The sequence below is a fragment of the Puma concolor genome, chromosome B2 (assembly GCF_028749965.1).
Source record: "Puma concolor isolate L17-30 chromosome B2, mPumCon1.1.hap2, whole genome shotgun sequence".
In the NCBI taxonomy this organism is placed as follows: Eukaryota; Metazoa; Chordata; class Mammalia; order Carnivora; family Felidae; genus Puma; species Puma concolor.
The window spans coordinates 119,564,733-119,581,915 of NC_141671.1; positions in this window are offsets into that span (position 1 = coordinate 119,564,733).

The window sequence follows — 17,183 nt, forward strand, 5'->3', positions numbered from 1 at the left end:
TCGTACTATATCCCCTGGATCAGCTTTAGCCCACATTTTCTTTGTGGTCATAAAATGGTGGTTAGTAACAACTGGAACTACAGAGTTCCCTTTTCAAGTCTAGGGAGAAGAAGGTTGACTTGTTATAACTTTCTCTCAAGAGTCAATACTCCAACAAAACTCTCCTCACTTCTCATTGGTGTAAACTGGCTTAGGTATTTACACCATCAATAAGCAAGGGAGATGGGATTAATGTAATTGGCTCATATTAACCAGTGATTAACCAGTGCTTCCTCCCCACAGCCTCAGGGTAGAAAATGGATATTGGCTACAATCATGCCATTGTAAGCTGCTATGAAATGGTGTTCTGTGCTCTTCACTGGCTGCCCCTTATTGCGTTATACCTAATTCTCCAGTTTGCAGCTGATTCGTTCTCCTGCTTGGCCCTCGTTATGGTCATAACAGCAAGCTTAATTATCCCACACACAGGCAAGTCAGTGAAGACATTAGAAGACTACAACTTGGGAGAATAACGTAATACTGACTATCATGTATTATTGTTCCTGGAGACAATCCACTGAGTACTTTTGTTGGGAGACGTTACTGGACATTGTTGTTTTTAGTACTTTTTCGGCCTTTAGTATCTGGGGCAGTGTGTTGTCTCTTCCAAATAGGGGTCCTCTTTGCTTTTCTCCCAAAAGTCAAAGGTCACAACCTTCTCTATTTCAGGTCACAGCCCAAAGGAAAAAAAAAAATTAATACTCTCCCACCAAATATGGCCAATGACCTTCAAAATAATCCTTTAACTTGATATCTCTATTGAGTTCTGAGCTAAAGCAGCTGATGATGTCTATTTTAAGGGAGCCAACATTTCCACGTAGGTATCTAATAGACAACTCAGAGTTCACATGACCAAAAGGCAACTCTTGATTTCTCTTCAATCCTAAATTTTCCTTCCTCTGGCATCTCCATAAATAGAAATAAAAGTATTTATTTATAGAACCTCATTTATTTAATTGATCAAGGCAAAAATTAAATTAGAATCAAATATGGAATCAAAATATAATTTTTTTTCAAAACATACAATTTGTTAGCAAGTTCTATTGGCCATACATGCAAAAACACATGTAGAATCTGCCTATCTCTCTTTTCTCCACTACTATTCCAGTCCATGTTCCCATTGTTACTCATACCTAACTTGTCTCTTAACTACTCTCCCACTTTTCATTTTGCACCTATAGAATTTATTGAACAAACAGTGGTCTGGTGAGTTCTGTTTTTTTGTTTTTTTTTTTAAGTTTATTTATTTATTTGGTGGGGGGGGGGGTGGAGAGGGAGAGAGAGAGAGAGAGAGAGAGAGAGAGGGAATCCCAAGCAGGCTCTTCACTGTCAGCATGGAGCCAGATATGGGGCGTGAACTCATGATCTGTGAGATCATGACCTGACCCAAAATCAAGAGTCAGATGCTCAACTGAGACACCCAGGCACCCCAGTGTGGTGAGCTTTTAAAACCATTAATAAAATCATGTCACTTGTGTCCTGAATACATTCTAGATTTTAATTCTTATTAGTTATATGTGCTGTAAGTGTATTCTTCGCGTTTCTGTCAGGTCTTTCATCTTTTACAAATGTTTGGATTAACACAAGACTTTGTTTTAAAGCAGTTGAATACATCAATCTTTTTCCTTTAAAGTTTGTCATCTGTTTTCCTTTAATAATTCTAACTTGAGTGTCTAAACATATTTCTCCAGAACATTTTAATGTTTTCTCTTTAAAATTTGATTTTTTAGACCTCTTGGGATTGATTTTTCTGTATTGTATGAGGTACATATCAATTTTCTTTTCTCCTGTGTGGTTAAACAATTATTCTATCAACATTCTTGAATACTCTCTCACTTCCCCTCTTATCTGAAATGCCAGATTTGTTCATAAATCAAGTTTCTGTAAATGTGTGGGTTAGCTGTGGAAGCTCTATCTTTAGTTCCTTGACCAAATTCTTGCTCTCTATGCTAATATCACATTTATATCTTAATTAGGAGAGCTTTAATTTTTTACTGCAGTTAAAGCAGATCTCCCCAATTTATTATTTTGCTTCAGAAGAATTTTGGCCCTTCTCAGGACTCTTTGATCTTCAGTGTATAAAATTGCCTTGCCAAGTTCCACACAAACAAATCATAATGAACTTCTAATTAGAATTCTACTCAAACTTTGTTAATGAGATAAAAGTTGATTTATATATTTTTATTATATTGAATCTTTCCAAGAATATGGTATACAGATCTATTTATTTAGGTATTTAAAAAATATCTTTCAATAATATTTTATTTTTCTACAAAGTACTCACACATTTTATGATGGTTTTTTTTTTTTTTTTGGTTGAGACTGTAAGTAGTAAAACAGCATTTTCTTTTTTTTGCTGTTTTAAATATGATTTTTAAAATATTTCTTGGGTTTTCAATTGAGGCAATCAACTATTTCATTTATGTAATCTATGTAATAGATTATCTAAGTAATTACAGTATTGATTCTTAATTTCCAACACTCTATCCTTTTACTTATTTTTTTCTTGCCTTACTTCCCTGACTATAATCTCCAAAGAAATGTTAGATATTGTGATAGTGGAATCATTGTGTTTTTTCTTGATCCCAATGATAATGCTCATAGCATTTTGGCACTAAGAAAAGTGATAGCTATAAATTGTTGCAGATTTTCTTTATCAGGCTATGGAATCCCCTTCTATTCCTAATTATATAAGAATTTTAATCATAAATGGTTACTTAATTCTGGTAATACTTTCCCTGAGTCTATAAAGAAGACCATATGGCTTTTTGCCTGTCAAGTATTATTGGTGGGAAATATGTTGGTTGATCCAACAGTATTCAAACAATTTTGAAACTTGGAATAAACACAACTTGGCAATCACATAGTATCTTTTTTTTGATACATTGATAAATTAATTTGCTAATATTTTATTTAGAGTTTTTGCACTTACACAAATATATTTAATTCTTTCTAAAAGTATTCTTGGATGACTTAAGTACTGAATAAGTGAGTATCCAAGCAGGAAAATATAAGATAATTGGAGATATTGCAAAAAGACACTTAATATATAGAATGAAATTAGTGACAAAATTATTGGATGAGTTAGAAGAGCACAGAAGGACTAGTTACCCAATGAAGGTAATGAAGGCTAGAGAAACTAAAAGTTACCTAGTACTTATGTCTGCCCTGATTCTGACGTTTCCAGGTGGAAGGGAGCCAACTGAGCAGTAATTAGACTTAACATGGCCAAAGAGGTAGCTGCTGGAGGAGCTGCTAGAAATGAGAAACAAATCATCTCACCGCTCTTCTGATTTTCCAGACTCTTGTCAGTGCCTCACATTAATAGAAATTAACAGGAAGCCAGATGGCGAGATGGCAAGATAGAGTTTGCAGGCTTCTGACCCCAGACGTATAGAAAAAAGTACAGAGGACAAGTGCAGAGCAGAGGGCAAACATCATCCATCACAGGTATCAAGCTTTATGCTGACTTCATAAATGAGCCAGGGAATGTTCTTTCTTTTTCTATTCTCTGGAAGATTTCATGAGCATGAAACTGTTTGTTCACTGAATATTTGGTAGACACAGCTGATAATAAGCCATCTGGGCCTGGTGTTTTCTAGTAAAGATTTTGAACTACTGATTGAAGTTTGAACAACTGCTTGACTACTGGGGTTCTATTCCTATAGTGTGGCAAAGGACTGGCATGATCTATTATTCTGACTTCCTGTCTATTTCATTCTCTCTGTCTCCTAACTTGTTTGAATTATTTTAATACTTTTTTCCTTGTATTTTTTCTGTGTCTCTAAACACACTTTCTTGGATCTAAAACATCCTGTAGTATTTATTAACTCTGAAGGCACAAACTTTACATACAGTGGAGACTTGCACATACCGTGGAAAAGGAAGTGGTCACTAAATGTGAGAGACCATATATAAGCTGGATGCAGCTGTGAGCAGGGCTGGCTTTACGCTCAGGAGACTCATGCAGTGAGCTGCTTGGGGCCTCACACAAAGAAGGACCCAGTTTTGTTTTATTGCTCTGCTGTCATTGACTTGAAATTCTTCATAATTTTTGAAAAGGGACCCCACATTTTCTTTTTGCATTGGGCCCTGCAAATTATATATCTGGTTCTGTTCTGAGTATTGGATTGGCTTGGAGTTGAGCTTTCTTTTTCTTTCTTTCTCTCTCTCTCTCTCTCTCTTTTTTTTTTTTTTTTTTTTTTTTTTGGTAATTGCCAAAAAATATTCATTAACTGTGAAAATAAGTATTTTTCTCACGCCTTATTAAAACTATAATTCAAATATTCTTTAAGAGAGGAATTATGGCATTGACCCAGGTTTACAATTTAATAAAGGAGAAATGGGTTTAATATTTAGTTGGATTGTTGCACAAACTGTGGAGAAACAGAGAATCTGTTTTTGAAAACCGAATAACTGCATTTTTACAGGATTTTACTACAGAATTAATTTAGGTCAATTGGCTGTTAGTGATTATGTCCACAAGTTAGAGTAAGTTTTTAAAGAGCTTTGGTTACAAAGTATAGCAGGCCAATCAGTATTTTATTTCATTTCATTCTAATCATTTTTTATATGCGTAGATAGATGCTAGCCTGAAAAAGTTGAGCATCTATCAAATATGAGGTTGTTGTTTTAAAAGTAGACTTTTGCAAAGTCAGTTTCTACATTGCCAATTAAGATCTGTACTTTTTTAAAAAGTTTATTTATTTTTGAAAGAGAGAGAGAGAGAGAGAGAGAGAGAGAGAGAGAGAGAGAGAGAACCAGTGGGGGAGGGGCAGAGAGAGAGGGGGACAGAGGATCTGAAGCAGGCTCTGTGCTGACAGAGAGACCCCAATGCAGTGCTCGAACTCACAAACCGTGAGACCATGACCTGAGCTGAAGTCAGAAGCTTAACCGACTGAGCCACCCAGGTCCCCCAAGACCTGTACTTTCATAATGTCTTTTCACATTTCCATGAGTGGCTAAGCATGAGGCAGAAGAATTCCATCTCAGATGTAGCCCAAGGACATCCCATCCAATATTTAAATTTAAATTTAAGTTTTTAGAGAGCATATACAATTTGATAGGATTACATATATGATAAATTCTTGGGAGTATTCTTGCATATTCTGTTCTCTATTTGGCCTCTCTGATCAAATAATGTTTTGTTTCGTTTTTACTTTGTTTGGGTGTGCTTGGCTCAGCTCTGTGTGAGTCTTGATCAAAACTGTAACTGGAATACATGACCAACAAATTCTTGAAGGACTCTCTCAGAATATTAAAATACAGTCCCAGAAGATTTCTAGGTGTCTATAAATCCCAGAGAGGTCAAGAGGCCCCCATTCCATCTCAACCTCCTTGGTTTGGCAAATCCAAAGATCCATGTTACTTTATATTCATTGTTTGTTTGTAGGAAAAGTCCAGGAGAGAAACCTCATCTGTAAACCAACCCTAGGGTCTTTGACCAACCTGGAGAGATTCCAAAACTCCAATTTTGATGGCGTCTCATCAGACCTTCTGAAAGATATCAGTGGAATAAATTCTGGGGCTAGGGGTAGGTCCTAGATAACAAGATTAAGACTCTAGAGCAAGGAAATGATAAAATCTACCCCAAGTCAAGGCAAAAATTCCTCTTCTGGGAAGTGAAGTTACTTTGATATAGAGGCAAATCAAGGTGCTAAAAATGCTTCCTAGATATGAATTCACAATTGCTTTTTGATCTAGCTCCAAGAAAAGATGTCCCAAGAGACTTGAGAGAGAGATTTATGAGGCCACCTTTCAGGTGAAAAAATACCCAATATTAATATTAAAATACCCAACATTTATTGAGAGAATTATATGAGTATACACTGTTCTTTGTAGGTTATAATTCTTAATTATCTTAATAACTCGGGAAACAGATACAATTATTATCTTTATTTTAGTGGTAAAAATAGGTTTAGAGACTTTAAGTAACTTTACGAAGTTAGTAAGTAGCAAAACCAAGACTCCTAGTCTCATCTCTGGTGTTAACCCTCGGCTACGTCAGCAGTCTTATAATATAATTTTGACCTCTGTGGGAAGACAGCCTTCTCCAAGTTCACTGAAAAAGGACCACAGTATTTCAAGCATTGAGTTCCAAAAGGGAAAATGCATGTAGCATACTTGATATCATGGTTGGCATGTTGTAAACTGTCAGAAAATATTATTTCTTATGATGTTGGGAAGTAGACTATAAAGGACAAGAGCTTAGATGTGAGGTTCTCAATTCTCGTTTGTAATCCAGCTCTAGTTTGTTGTGTGCTTTTCAGAAAGTTTTGGTTTCCCTACCTGAAACGTGAGAATATTGTTCCCCACTTTGTAGGGTTGTTGGGGTCATCAGATAAGATGATACTGTACTCAGCACTGTGGCCGGCACACAAACAATGCTCAAGAAATGGTAGCTATTGTTTTTGGATGTATTCCTCTCGTTGTTGTTGCTTGTAATATTGGAGCTGCAAGGTCAATGCCGGTGCTTTTAAAAATCATTGACATCAGAAGCCATGGAGCAAATGAATCGGACCGAGGGATACAGGTGTGGCCCTCCGACATAGCTGAGCCATAGCTCATACACCCACCACTAAGCAGTGGAATTAAAAAAGAGGAGCGAGAGGCATAAAAGTCACTAAGAAGTAGGAGCCTCCTGGCCCCCTGCCAGAGGCATAAGGGAAACCTGAGAGACTCGGGGCAAAATTATTGTGCTGAGTGTGGGGAGTCAGAATCCAGATCATTTCACTGCCATTACATGTGATGACCAAAGTCCTTGACTGTCCTCTATGCTCCCATGCCGTGGGGATATAAAAGCTCCTTCCCTTACTCCTTTTAATCGTATTCTTCAGCCTTACCAGTTCTCTCCTTCTGGCTCAGAAAGCAACCACTTAATAATATCATAAGAAGGGGAAAAAAAACTTTCTCCGATTTACAAAATTGCAGGTAATTCTGTTATTCAATTAAGATAATACCCCTTTTCTGAGCATAACCTCATGTCCTAAAGCAAAACCCTAAGTGGGATGCAGACACATAAAAAAAACACCCCCAAAACACCACACACACACACACACACACACACACACACACACACACAAATACACACACACAAACCACAAAAAAAAAAATGACAGTAAGAATAGGGTATCCATGGTTTCTCTGTTCTTATATTAGAGAATAATATTCTCCCAGAATTTCCTAGCATGCCTATCCATTTGAGTCACTGATTCCATTTTGATGTGTTTCAATTGTTTCAAAGAATGTAAAACATCATCACCATAATTGCCTCTGTATCTTCATAAATATTGCAGTATCAGTAGGATAAATGTCATCTTAGACAATCTTAGATTGTCTTTTGAGAATACTTCATTTCGCATCTAAAGTTTTAGAACCCTTCATGGATAGAATTTATATTAATAGAAATACTTTGTGTATTTTATTTCTTCATTGACCAAAGAAATGAATTGCTTTCCAAGGTTAATTATCTCTGTCTTCTAAAAATACTTTTTGTTAATAAAAATACCTAAATTCCTTTTCTTTAAAAAGCAAGGCACAAGATACCATGTTATAACAAAATTTCAATACACTATGCATATATATAGCTCTGGTTATGAGCTAGGGAACACAATTTCCTTGAATGTTATAGTTTTTCTATTCTATTTTAATGCTATAATTTTTCCTGGCAATAAATAATGTACTTCTATTGAATTCAAAATTACAGTAAATGTGCTCTGTGCAGATAATTTAACACCTGTAAATTCCCAAGCCCTACGGTTATAGATTGCATATCTTAGAGACTTAAGGCTCTGAATTATATTGCAAAAATAATGAGCTGAAGACTGATTGCAAATGTGTATCTATTAACATAGCCATGATTTTTTTTCTACTGCATTGAATGGATAGATCCAAGTGTGAGGCATTCAATAACCACAGCAATATGCTGGATTTACCAGATTTAGATCTTCAAAAAATTAACTAAAATCATAACTAATATTCTTCCCCTGGGGGTTGAGAAGGGAGAGTCCATCAGTGGTAAACCCAAAGCTCGGTATTAGCAAAGCATACCTTGGATATTTGACCCCAGGCTGAGCAGCTCTGGAGTGAGTAATGACTGAAGTAGATCCAGGGAGCCCTGACAAAGAACCACAGTTCTGTGCATCATCTCACTTCTCCCACCAAATCATGTAGCTAACAGAGAGGAGCTCCATTTAAAAAGGAAAACTGATCTGGGGCACCTGGGTAGCTCAGTCGGTTAAGCATCTAACTTCAGCTTCATGGTCTTTCCATTTGTGAGTTTGAGACCCATATTGGGCTATGTGCTGACAGCCCAGAGCCTGGGGCCTGCTTCAGATTCTGTGTCTCCCTCTCTCTCTCTGCCCCTCTCCCACTTGCGCTCTCTCTGTCTCTCTCTCTCTCAAAAAAAAAAAAAAATGAATAAACACTTTTAAAAAATTTAAAAAATGATGAAAAGGAAACTGATCAAAGAAGCAAACAGGATTGACCTCCTACCCATTTTTGCATTTTCCATACTTTCAGAAGTGATGTTAGAATTATTTGACTTGAACCTTTTATTATAACTGAGGTTTTTCTACTGTGAATATCACCTTTATTCATCCAGCTACCAAAAATAGTGTTTTATTTATATGGCCAGAATTACAACATGTTAGGGCTGGAAGGTTGTTTCGAGATCATCTAAATTGTATTGAAGATGCATTTTAAGAGCGATGAGGGAACTGGGGTCCAGAGAAGTTACGTGCCCAGCCAAGGGCCAAGGCGCCCTCTGTCCTGCCCAGGATGTTCCTGCAGCCACTCTCATAGTATTGTAAGCCCACAGACCAGTATTTTGAGCCTTCCCAAAACAGAACAAAACAAAACACTGACGGGAGAGTCTTCCCCAAGCTGGTGATCCTACACTTTTTTTTTAAGTTGGCTGAGATTTAGAGCAAGGGGAGTACTGAAGTATTGAAAATAAAATTTGTAAAGATGGCCATAGTACTACTGCTTTCTCTTAGTCTTTTTTTTTTTTTTTTCTGATTCATCTCTTACATTCTGAATTGGAAATATCCCATTGAATGGGGTCAAATATTCATAAAAGGAAATGCTTCGCTGAATATAAATTTCTTATCCTAAGATCTGGATTTGGTCACAGATTGGCTGTGCTGATTCAGTTTTATGGGGCATCCAGCCTTAGGTCCTTTTTCTCTGCCCATCGTGACTGAATTTTTATAAGAGGAAACTACTCAGTCTTTAGCCAAGGAAAATGGCGGAAGTTATGGCCCAGAGTTGCAGGAGGGGATTATTTCATTTATTTTGGGGTGCTGGCTTACCATATACATCTTTGCTCGAGCTCCCCATTTTCTTCTATATGTATAATGGTATGAGTAGGTTTGTGCCTGCATTCATTTTCAACCATCAATACAATAGATGTCAGACATCAGAATGACTGAGGCAAATCTTTATGTGCAGAACTATCCAAGGAAATACTTGAGAACTGATTCCACATTTTTAAACTTCTTTGCCACCTTCACATGTAAAAGAGTTGGGAGCAGGAAGAAAAAGGGGTATCTATAAGAAATTTTTAGAGGGATAGAGTTATTATACTGTGAGTCCCCATCCGTACCAAAACACACAGGGATGATGGGGGCTGACCTCCCCACACTTACTGAGCAAGGGGATGGCTCAGAGAGCTCTGTTTGGTGTTGAATCAACCTGAGAAAGCTTAAGAAATCTTTGCAGCAGAATGGAGCTGACTGCTTTGAGGTAGTCCAGTGCACCTGAGTTTATCAGGACAAAGGATATGTAAGGGTTTTCTGTGGCCAGATGACAGCCATGTTGGAAAGGGACAGGGAAGAAGAGCCAAGGTGAGCCAGAAAAGCATAAAATCCTGTCCTTGAGGAACTTCCAAAGGATAGGGCTTCTCTTTGGACAACTGGAGAACCAGGAACCAGGAGTAGTGTGGTAAGTGGAGGAACAGATTCCATCCCCATTAGGAGAGGGGCCTCTGATGAACGTGAGGAAGTACCCAAGGAGGAAGGAGCCTGCTTAAAACCTCCATTGAGCCCAGGGAATGTTCTTTCTCTTCATTCCTCCCCACTCCCCAGACTGAAGGACTAAAACCAGAGTTAGGATGGATGGCAGAAGCAGAGCCAGAAAGAGAGAAGCCATAACTAATAACACCACTTACTAATGAGTGTCTGGGACCAACCCAGTCCTTAGATAGAAGAGAGCGAAGTAATGTTACTCTGTTGACTCTGGGACCCAGTGTCAAGTTATTCTTGATGCAGTTTGGGTCCTAATTTTGAGTCCTCTGCTCTGATTCTGTGCCTTGTTTTTGAAACCCACCTTATTTTGTCGGAGATATTAATTATAGGACTTCAGTATATGTATGTGCATGTGTACACATACACACACATGTATATCATTTGCTTGTTTTGATTTCTAATTTTCTTAACAACCTGGTGACTTATCTGGCTGTTGGTTCTTTTTTAAGAGTAAGGCACTAACAAGCTGATGGTACTCTCACGGGTGGGAACTGGGTTTACACGTGATGAGAATACTGAGGCTGTGACAAACTTTTGCCTTGGAGGATCAACAGCACTCAGCATCTCTAGGACTTTTCCCTTGGGTTGCAGTTTTCTTAGAATGGTAGTTCTCACACTACAGCTGCATCTGAATCACTTGGAAGCCTTAAAACAGAGAGCTGAGCCTCACCGCACTGCCCCCCCCCCCCAACTCCAAGTTTGTGATTCAGTAGGTCTGGAGAGAGACCTGGGAGAATTTGTATTTTTATCAGGTTTCCAGGTGACGCAGATGCCGTTGGTCTGGGGACCACACCTAAAATCAGTGCCTGAGCACAGTTTCTCCACCTTGGCACTCTTGACATTTTGTGCCAGATAATTCTTTGTTGTGTGGGGCTGCTCTGTGCGATTGTAGGATCCCTGGCTTCTACCCACTAGATGCCAGCACCAAACATGTCTCAAAACATTGCCAAACCACTGACTACCCTAAGGAATCCTTCTGTCTCTTGCCTGGAAAATAAAAGCCCAGCTGTAAGCAATCTGGGAGGCAAATTAGGCCCTCGAGAGTCTGACCATTCAGCTGGGAGATTCTATTTAACTCTTTTATTTTCGGCATTGCCACTCACTGGTATGAGCCCACTCTACGTTTTCACCTGTATATCTCTCTAAAGATAAATCTCTTCAACAGGGGAGAGGTGGGCCAGGTTTCTGGTGGTGGGGGAGGCGCCTGCAGGGGGAACCGACCCTCACATGGACTTTCAACCTATCCTGCCATTTGCAGCCTTACTCTGAAGCTCCGTTTTCAGAAATGTCTACTGTCCCTAAGAGTTGAGTCTTTCTGAGGTTTGGCAGACTAAGCAGCTGTCTCCTGCAAGCTCGCAGTTCGTTGTCTCTGATCTGCTGAATCGATTACTATTCACCCATCTGCTTTCCTGAGTCCAAGGTTCTGTTGACATCTTTCATCGGCTGTTATCTGTTCCCCCATTCTCTTTGTTCTTGGAGATCTGGGCCCTTTTCTCTATCTATTTTCATTCTGGAGTGTTACAGAGGAGCAACAATAAACATGTGTGTTTAATCTGCTGTGTATAACCAGAATTCCCAGCTGCTTCTTTGAAATTAGCCTTTGGTAAAAGGGAGAGTAGAAAGGGAATAACAGTATGTTATGATTTTGGTTAAAAATGAAGAAATCGGAAGGTATAAAATACATTCTATTCATATTTCAAAAAAATATATTTTTTTTGCCTAAAGCCCCAATTGTTACACTTTGTTTTCACCTGTTCAATAAAAACAACATTTAAGGTAGAAAATATAGGCCTTAAGAGACTCTGAAATATTGAGCAAGACACTATTTATTAAAACCTTTTACAAATGCCAAGTATATACCACGTTAGGTTATGATTCCTCACTTGAAAATAAAAAGATCATAAGCCTTTATTTTACCCACAAAATCAAAGCAATATATGCTTACAGTAGACTTGCTCTCTATTTTGAAAATAACGTTGGCAATGAACCAAATAGCTTAGAAGATTTAAACCCCTTGAAGCATTTAGATATTTTTTTTTGTTTATTGTTGTTATTAATATTCTAGTCAGAGGACCCGCTTGGCTGCTCCCCCAAATATTAACAATCTGAAATCGGAATGCAATCTGAAAGTGTGATTTAGGTAATAGTCAGACTTGCTCTCGTGTAACTTTTCTTATTGTTGAGAGAAAGCCCAGCTCGTGACTTTTGGGGATCAGGTGGGATTTAGCCATAAGTAACCAAAAAAGGATATTGAATTTAAATTCAATAATTAAGAAAATGACAAGTGAAAATTCTTCACAAATAAATATTTGGCTCTGGGAAAATTACCAGATCCCTCAGGAGTAAATCTCTCTCAGTAGAGAAATTGTACAAACATCATAGCTAAAATGAACTACATGTCTAATGAGTCAAATTTCCATTTGGCATTTGACTTCTTTTGAGCTTTCTCCAGTTACAGCCACATGTGACAAAATGCTCTCCAGTTACTTCTAGAAATGCTCAGTGCTTTTTGGATACTAGCACTTTGAAAAATTTTGGTCAGCACATGTTCCTTAAATATAAATCCATATTTCCATTGCGTTATAACTTATTTGAAGCCCAATATATGACAGACCACAAGATTTCTGCTAAAATTAGATAGTATATGGTGCTTTCAAGCTAACAAACATTGAGCAATAATATGGTGTTCTTGCCCTTGATTTTCACAACACCTGTTGGCTTATGATAGCGTATTGTGCAACCTGAATGTGCTAAGATGGAAAGTCAATGGAAGATGTGGGAGGAGGAAGAAAACGTCATAGATACATGATAGTATGTCAAAACTATATATCCAGATCTAGATGTAGATGTATTAAAATACATAGAACCTATATTTTCTATAAATATATGTATTACAATAATGTAAAAATAATACACAAACCAAACACACACACACACACACACACATATATGTATATATACACACATATACACATATATATGTATATATATATGTATATATATGTGTATATATGTGTATATATGTGTATATATACATATATATACACATGTGTATATATGTGTATATATACATATATGTATATGTAAGAAGTAAAGTGCAAATGTAGTTTACAATGTCAATGAAAACTTAGAGATGAAGAAGATATACATGAGAATTATTGCCATAAGAACCAGTGAAATAGATTAGACATTTGGAGATCCAGTTATGTGACCTCAAATATAAATCATCTGGCTCTTCTGAAATCACTTCTGTAAAGTGAAAATCATATCTGTCTTAACTTTCAAGGGGCTTATGAGGATTTATTGAGATAACATATGTGAAATCACTTTAAAAGTTGTATGTATCAGATGAATGTAAGTTGTTAAACAGAAGCAGAATCCTAGAAAAATAGAACTAGTAATGTCCACAAGAAGTTGATTGGTTCATTTACCTGCCTACGCCACACTGGGGAGTAACTTACCTGTATATGCTTTTTACTTATCTTGTGGTATTTCAATTCCTGCAAACACTTAAAAATTGTATTTATGAAAATAAGGCATAGTATTATTTTGTAGTATAAAATAGTTTGGAAAATAATTTTAAATTATTCAAAAGTAACAATCTATTATGCAAATGGATTCTTATTACACAGATGATATTACTTAATTCCATAGAGATGAGCTCCCAAAGAGCTCATCTGACGTCCCCTGATAGACTTTGGGGGCCTTTGTGGCTCCCTTGAAAGTGAGTGTGAAAGTGTGTGTATGTGTGCCAAGGGGCAGTTTTCTGGGAAGAATATACATTGCTGGGAAGAGAGTGCATTAGTTGCTTGTGTCCATCCAGAAAGACTTTTCCTGGGAGGAGGGAAGAAGTTAAAATTTAGAAGTAATAGCTTACCTTCACTGAGCGCTTAATACATCCAGGCACTATGAGAACATTCATTAACTACACCTACCAACTACAATGACCTCATGAGAGAGGAAAAGATCCATAGCACCTTTTAGGAAATGCTTGAGTCCAAGTATAGGTCCTATTAAAGTGTGTAAACTGGGGCCAGATTTTGGAATTCAGAATTTTTAAGTTTTTAGAAAGATAAGTTGATGCCTTTACCATACATTAAACAATATATCCAAGTGGTTCTTGGAGATGGCCTCATAATCCTAGAGGCATAAATAAAAGTTTTAAAAAGATTCATATTAGTTCATTCCATACAGATCAGATTCTGATGCAAAAAAAAAAAAACAGCTAGGAAAAAGCATTTTATTTTCATAGTTTTTAGGGTTTTGGAATTGCAGCTTCCAATACAGGTTATAAACCTGTATTATTATCATCCTCAGTTAATAAATAAGAAAATGGCTTCAGGAAGTTAGTAGTAGCCCTGGTTTGCACAGCCAGCAGATGACCAAGCAGCCTACACGTTCGAGTCTTCTGAGTCCTGGTCTGTGATATTTTAAGAATTCAATGCATATGGACTAATGAAAAATCCTAAGAGACACTATTTGGTTTCAGTTCACAGCTACCACCAGCCATCCGCCTTGGGAAAGTGGGAGAAGGGAGACGGTGGCAGAGTCCAACCCTTTCCTAGAATCCTGAAATGCTGATGGGAAAGTTGACTGTCCAGAGTTAGATGCGTTGGTGGCCAGTCCATGAGATCTCCCCAAGAAGAATTAGAAGGAGTCTACGGAACATTCTTAAAAGTATTTCTTGAAGACCTACTGTGTTTTAGGTACTATTCCAGGCACTGGCAATGCAATGAAGTATATGAAAGTTTCTACTGTGGTAATATACAAGTATATACTTAGAATACACGTGACACCTTCATATAGAATTTGGAAAAAAGTTCCGACTGTAACATGGGTTCTCCTTAGCTTATAATAGTCTCATAGACATATATAAATCTCAATTCAAGGAGAGATGCTTTCACAGGAAACCAGAAGAATGAGAAATTCGTTAAGCTGCTGTGTTCCATTCTTCCTATGATCAGGCAACCAAGGTGTTAATTCCTCATGCCCTTAAAATATTTGGAAAAGATAAATAAGTAGGGAAGAACACTTCTTCGGTCAATGGCGCCACAAGAGCAGGATAAGGATCACCGACAGGAACCCATCAACAAGGATTCAGCTGAGTCATCAGCAAGGCAAAGCCAGAGAAGGGATCCAAGTGGGTCAGCAAGGGCAGAAGTGGTGGAGATACACAGAGGGCCACCCCAAGCTGGGGGCAGGGGACAGAGGCTGGGCCCTTCTGAAGGTTGAGTCACAGCTTCAGGAATCAGCAGCAGGCTAAGAAAAAGAGAATGACCTCCCATGAGGTTCCTTTTCTGCCTAAGGCCAGACTATACGTTGAGACAGCATGGCTGGAGTGGAGGACTGGGCGCCAGGCATCTCCTCATGGATTTATCAGAACAGTAAAAGCAGAAAGAAGATGTAACATGATACAAGAAGATTCCATGAAACTGTGACTACAGATGGATCAACTCAACTGGAAAGTATTCAAAGTACATTATGGGATGACGGTTTTGTGAACAAGCTGGAAGCCTAACACCTACTCATAATATCATTTATATATTAAAATGAGTTGTGTATTCCAAGCAACCAATGTAAAAACAGAAATTTTAAAGAATTCTGGCCTGGAGATACTTAAATTACAAGTTCTGTCAATCGCAGAGGCTGCTGCTAAGAGCCACTAGGTGGCAGTGTGGTAGTGATTTGCTGATAAACAAAAACCGGAATAGAGTTGAATCTCAAAGCTATTACTTTTTTCTGACATTTAAAAGTTCACAGTAGAAAATGTTCATGGAATAATGGATGGAAAGTCAAACAATGACTACCATGTGAACAGCCATTGTCATATAAAATAAAACTGTTTTACAAGTAGTTAACAGTGGAGCATTTTATAAAAAGTCAAAATAGAGTGTCGCCGGCTATGTTCTTAAATGATTCTTCTGATAGGTGGATGTTAGAGGTATCTAAAACATAGAAAGGTGTTGGAGTAGGACAATGGATACTTCTCTCCCAGCCCTTCCAAAAGCGAGACTCCCTAGCTGTACCTCGCAAGCTTCAAGGGCTTTCTGTCCCCAGGCCTCACTTCTCACCAATCCTCAGTCCCTGTTTCCTTTTGAGATGCTATTGGGGGGAGACCAATCCCTGACAAGACACTTCACATGACTATCTTCTGCCATTCTTTTCATTTGTATTTGCCCCAATAGTGTACAAAGACACACTAACATTTTGCGTTGTAAAATTTCCGTGTTCTTCTTTTTTGGACCATCACTTACTTGCTGTGTGATGTAGGACAAATTACTTAATCTCTCTGTGTTTCGTCTTCTTTATCTGTAACATGGAATGACAATAGTATTAACCTCTTAGGGTTACTGCAGTACTTAACACGAGTCCACTTAAGAAGTGCTCAGACTGATAGGTCACGTGGTAAACACCATGTCATAGTTTGCTCCCAACCAGAGTATAATGCAAAAAGAAAGAAACTGCATTGTGTTTCCCTTTTATTAGTGTCTTTTAAGTGCTGGATATATAGCATATATGCTCAATAGATATTTAAATGAATGAATGAATGAGTGAATGGCTAAAATATTATGGTGCACACGAGATGTGGGATGACTTAATAAATACAATGTGACTCAACATTTGGAACATTTTTTTTCTTAAAGGTTTTATTTTTAACTAATCTCTACACCCAATGTGGGGCTTGAACTCATAACCCTGAGATCAGGAGTCACATGCGTCACTGACTGAGCCAACCAGGCACCCCTGGGACATTTTTTTTATGAACATAGTCTTGCATGATTAAAGACAGAACACTTTAACTATAAATGGATCTTTAAAATATTTCTTTATCCTTTAGATTGACCAAGCGTTATTAAATATCAGAATAATAGTTAAGAAAGATTAGTTGAATTCCAAAATATTGATTTACAGTAGTAGACAGCTTCAGTTAGAAGTTACCTTTGAGATAAATAGGTTGACCCTCTTATTTTTAGATTAGAAACCAGGCCTTTATATTTAGTGTTTTGTTTTTAGTATTTTGCTTCCCCAATTTGGCAAAAGCCATTAGTATGAGTATGTTAAGTGTGGCTAATTTTGCTGTTAAAAATGTATGTGAGGAATACTCTTGACATTCTATAT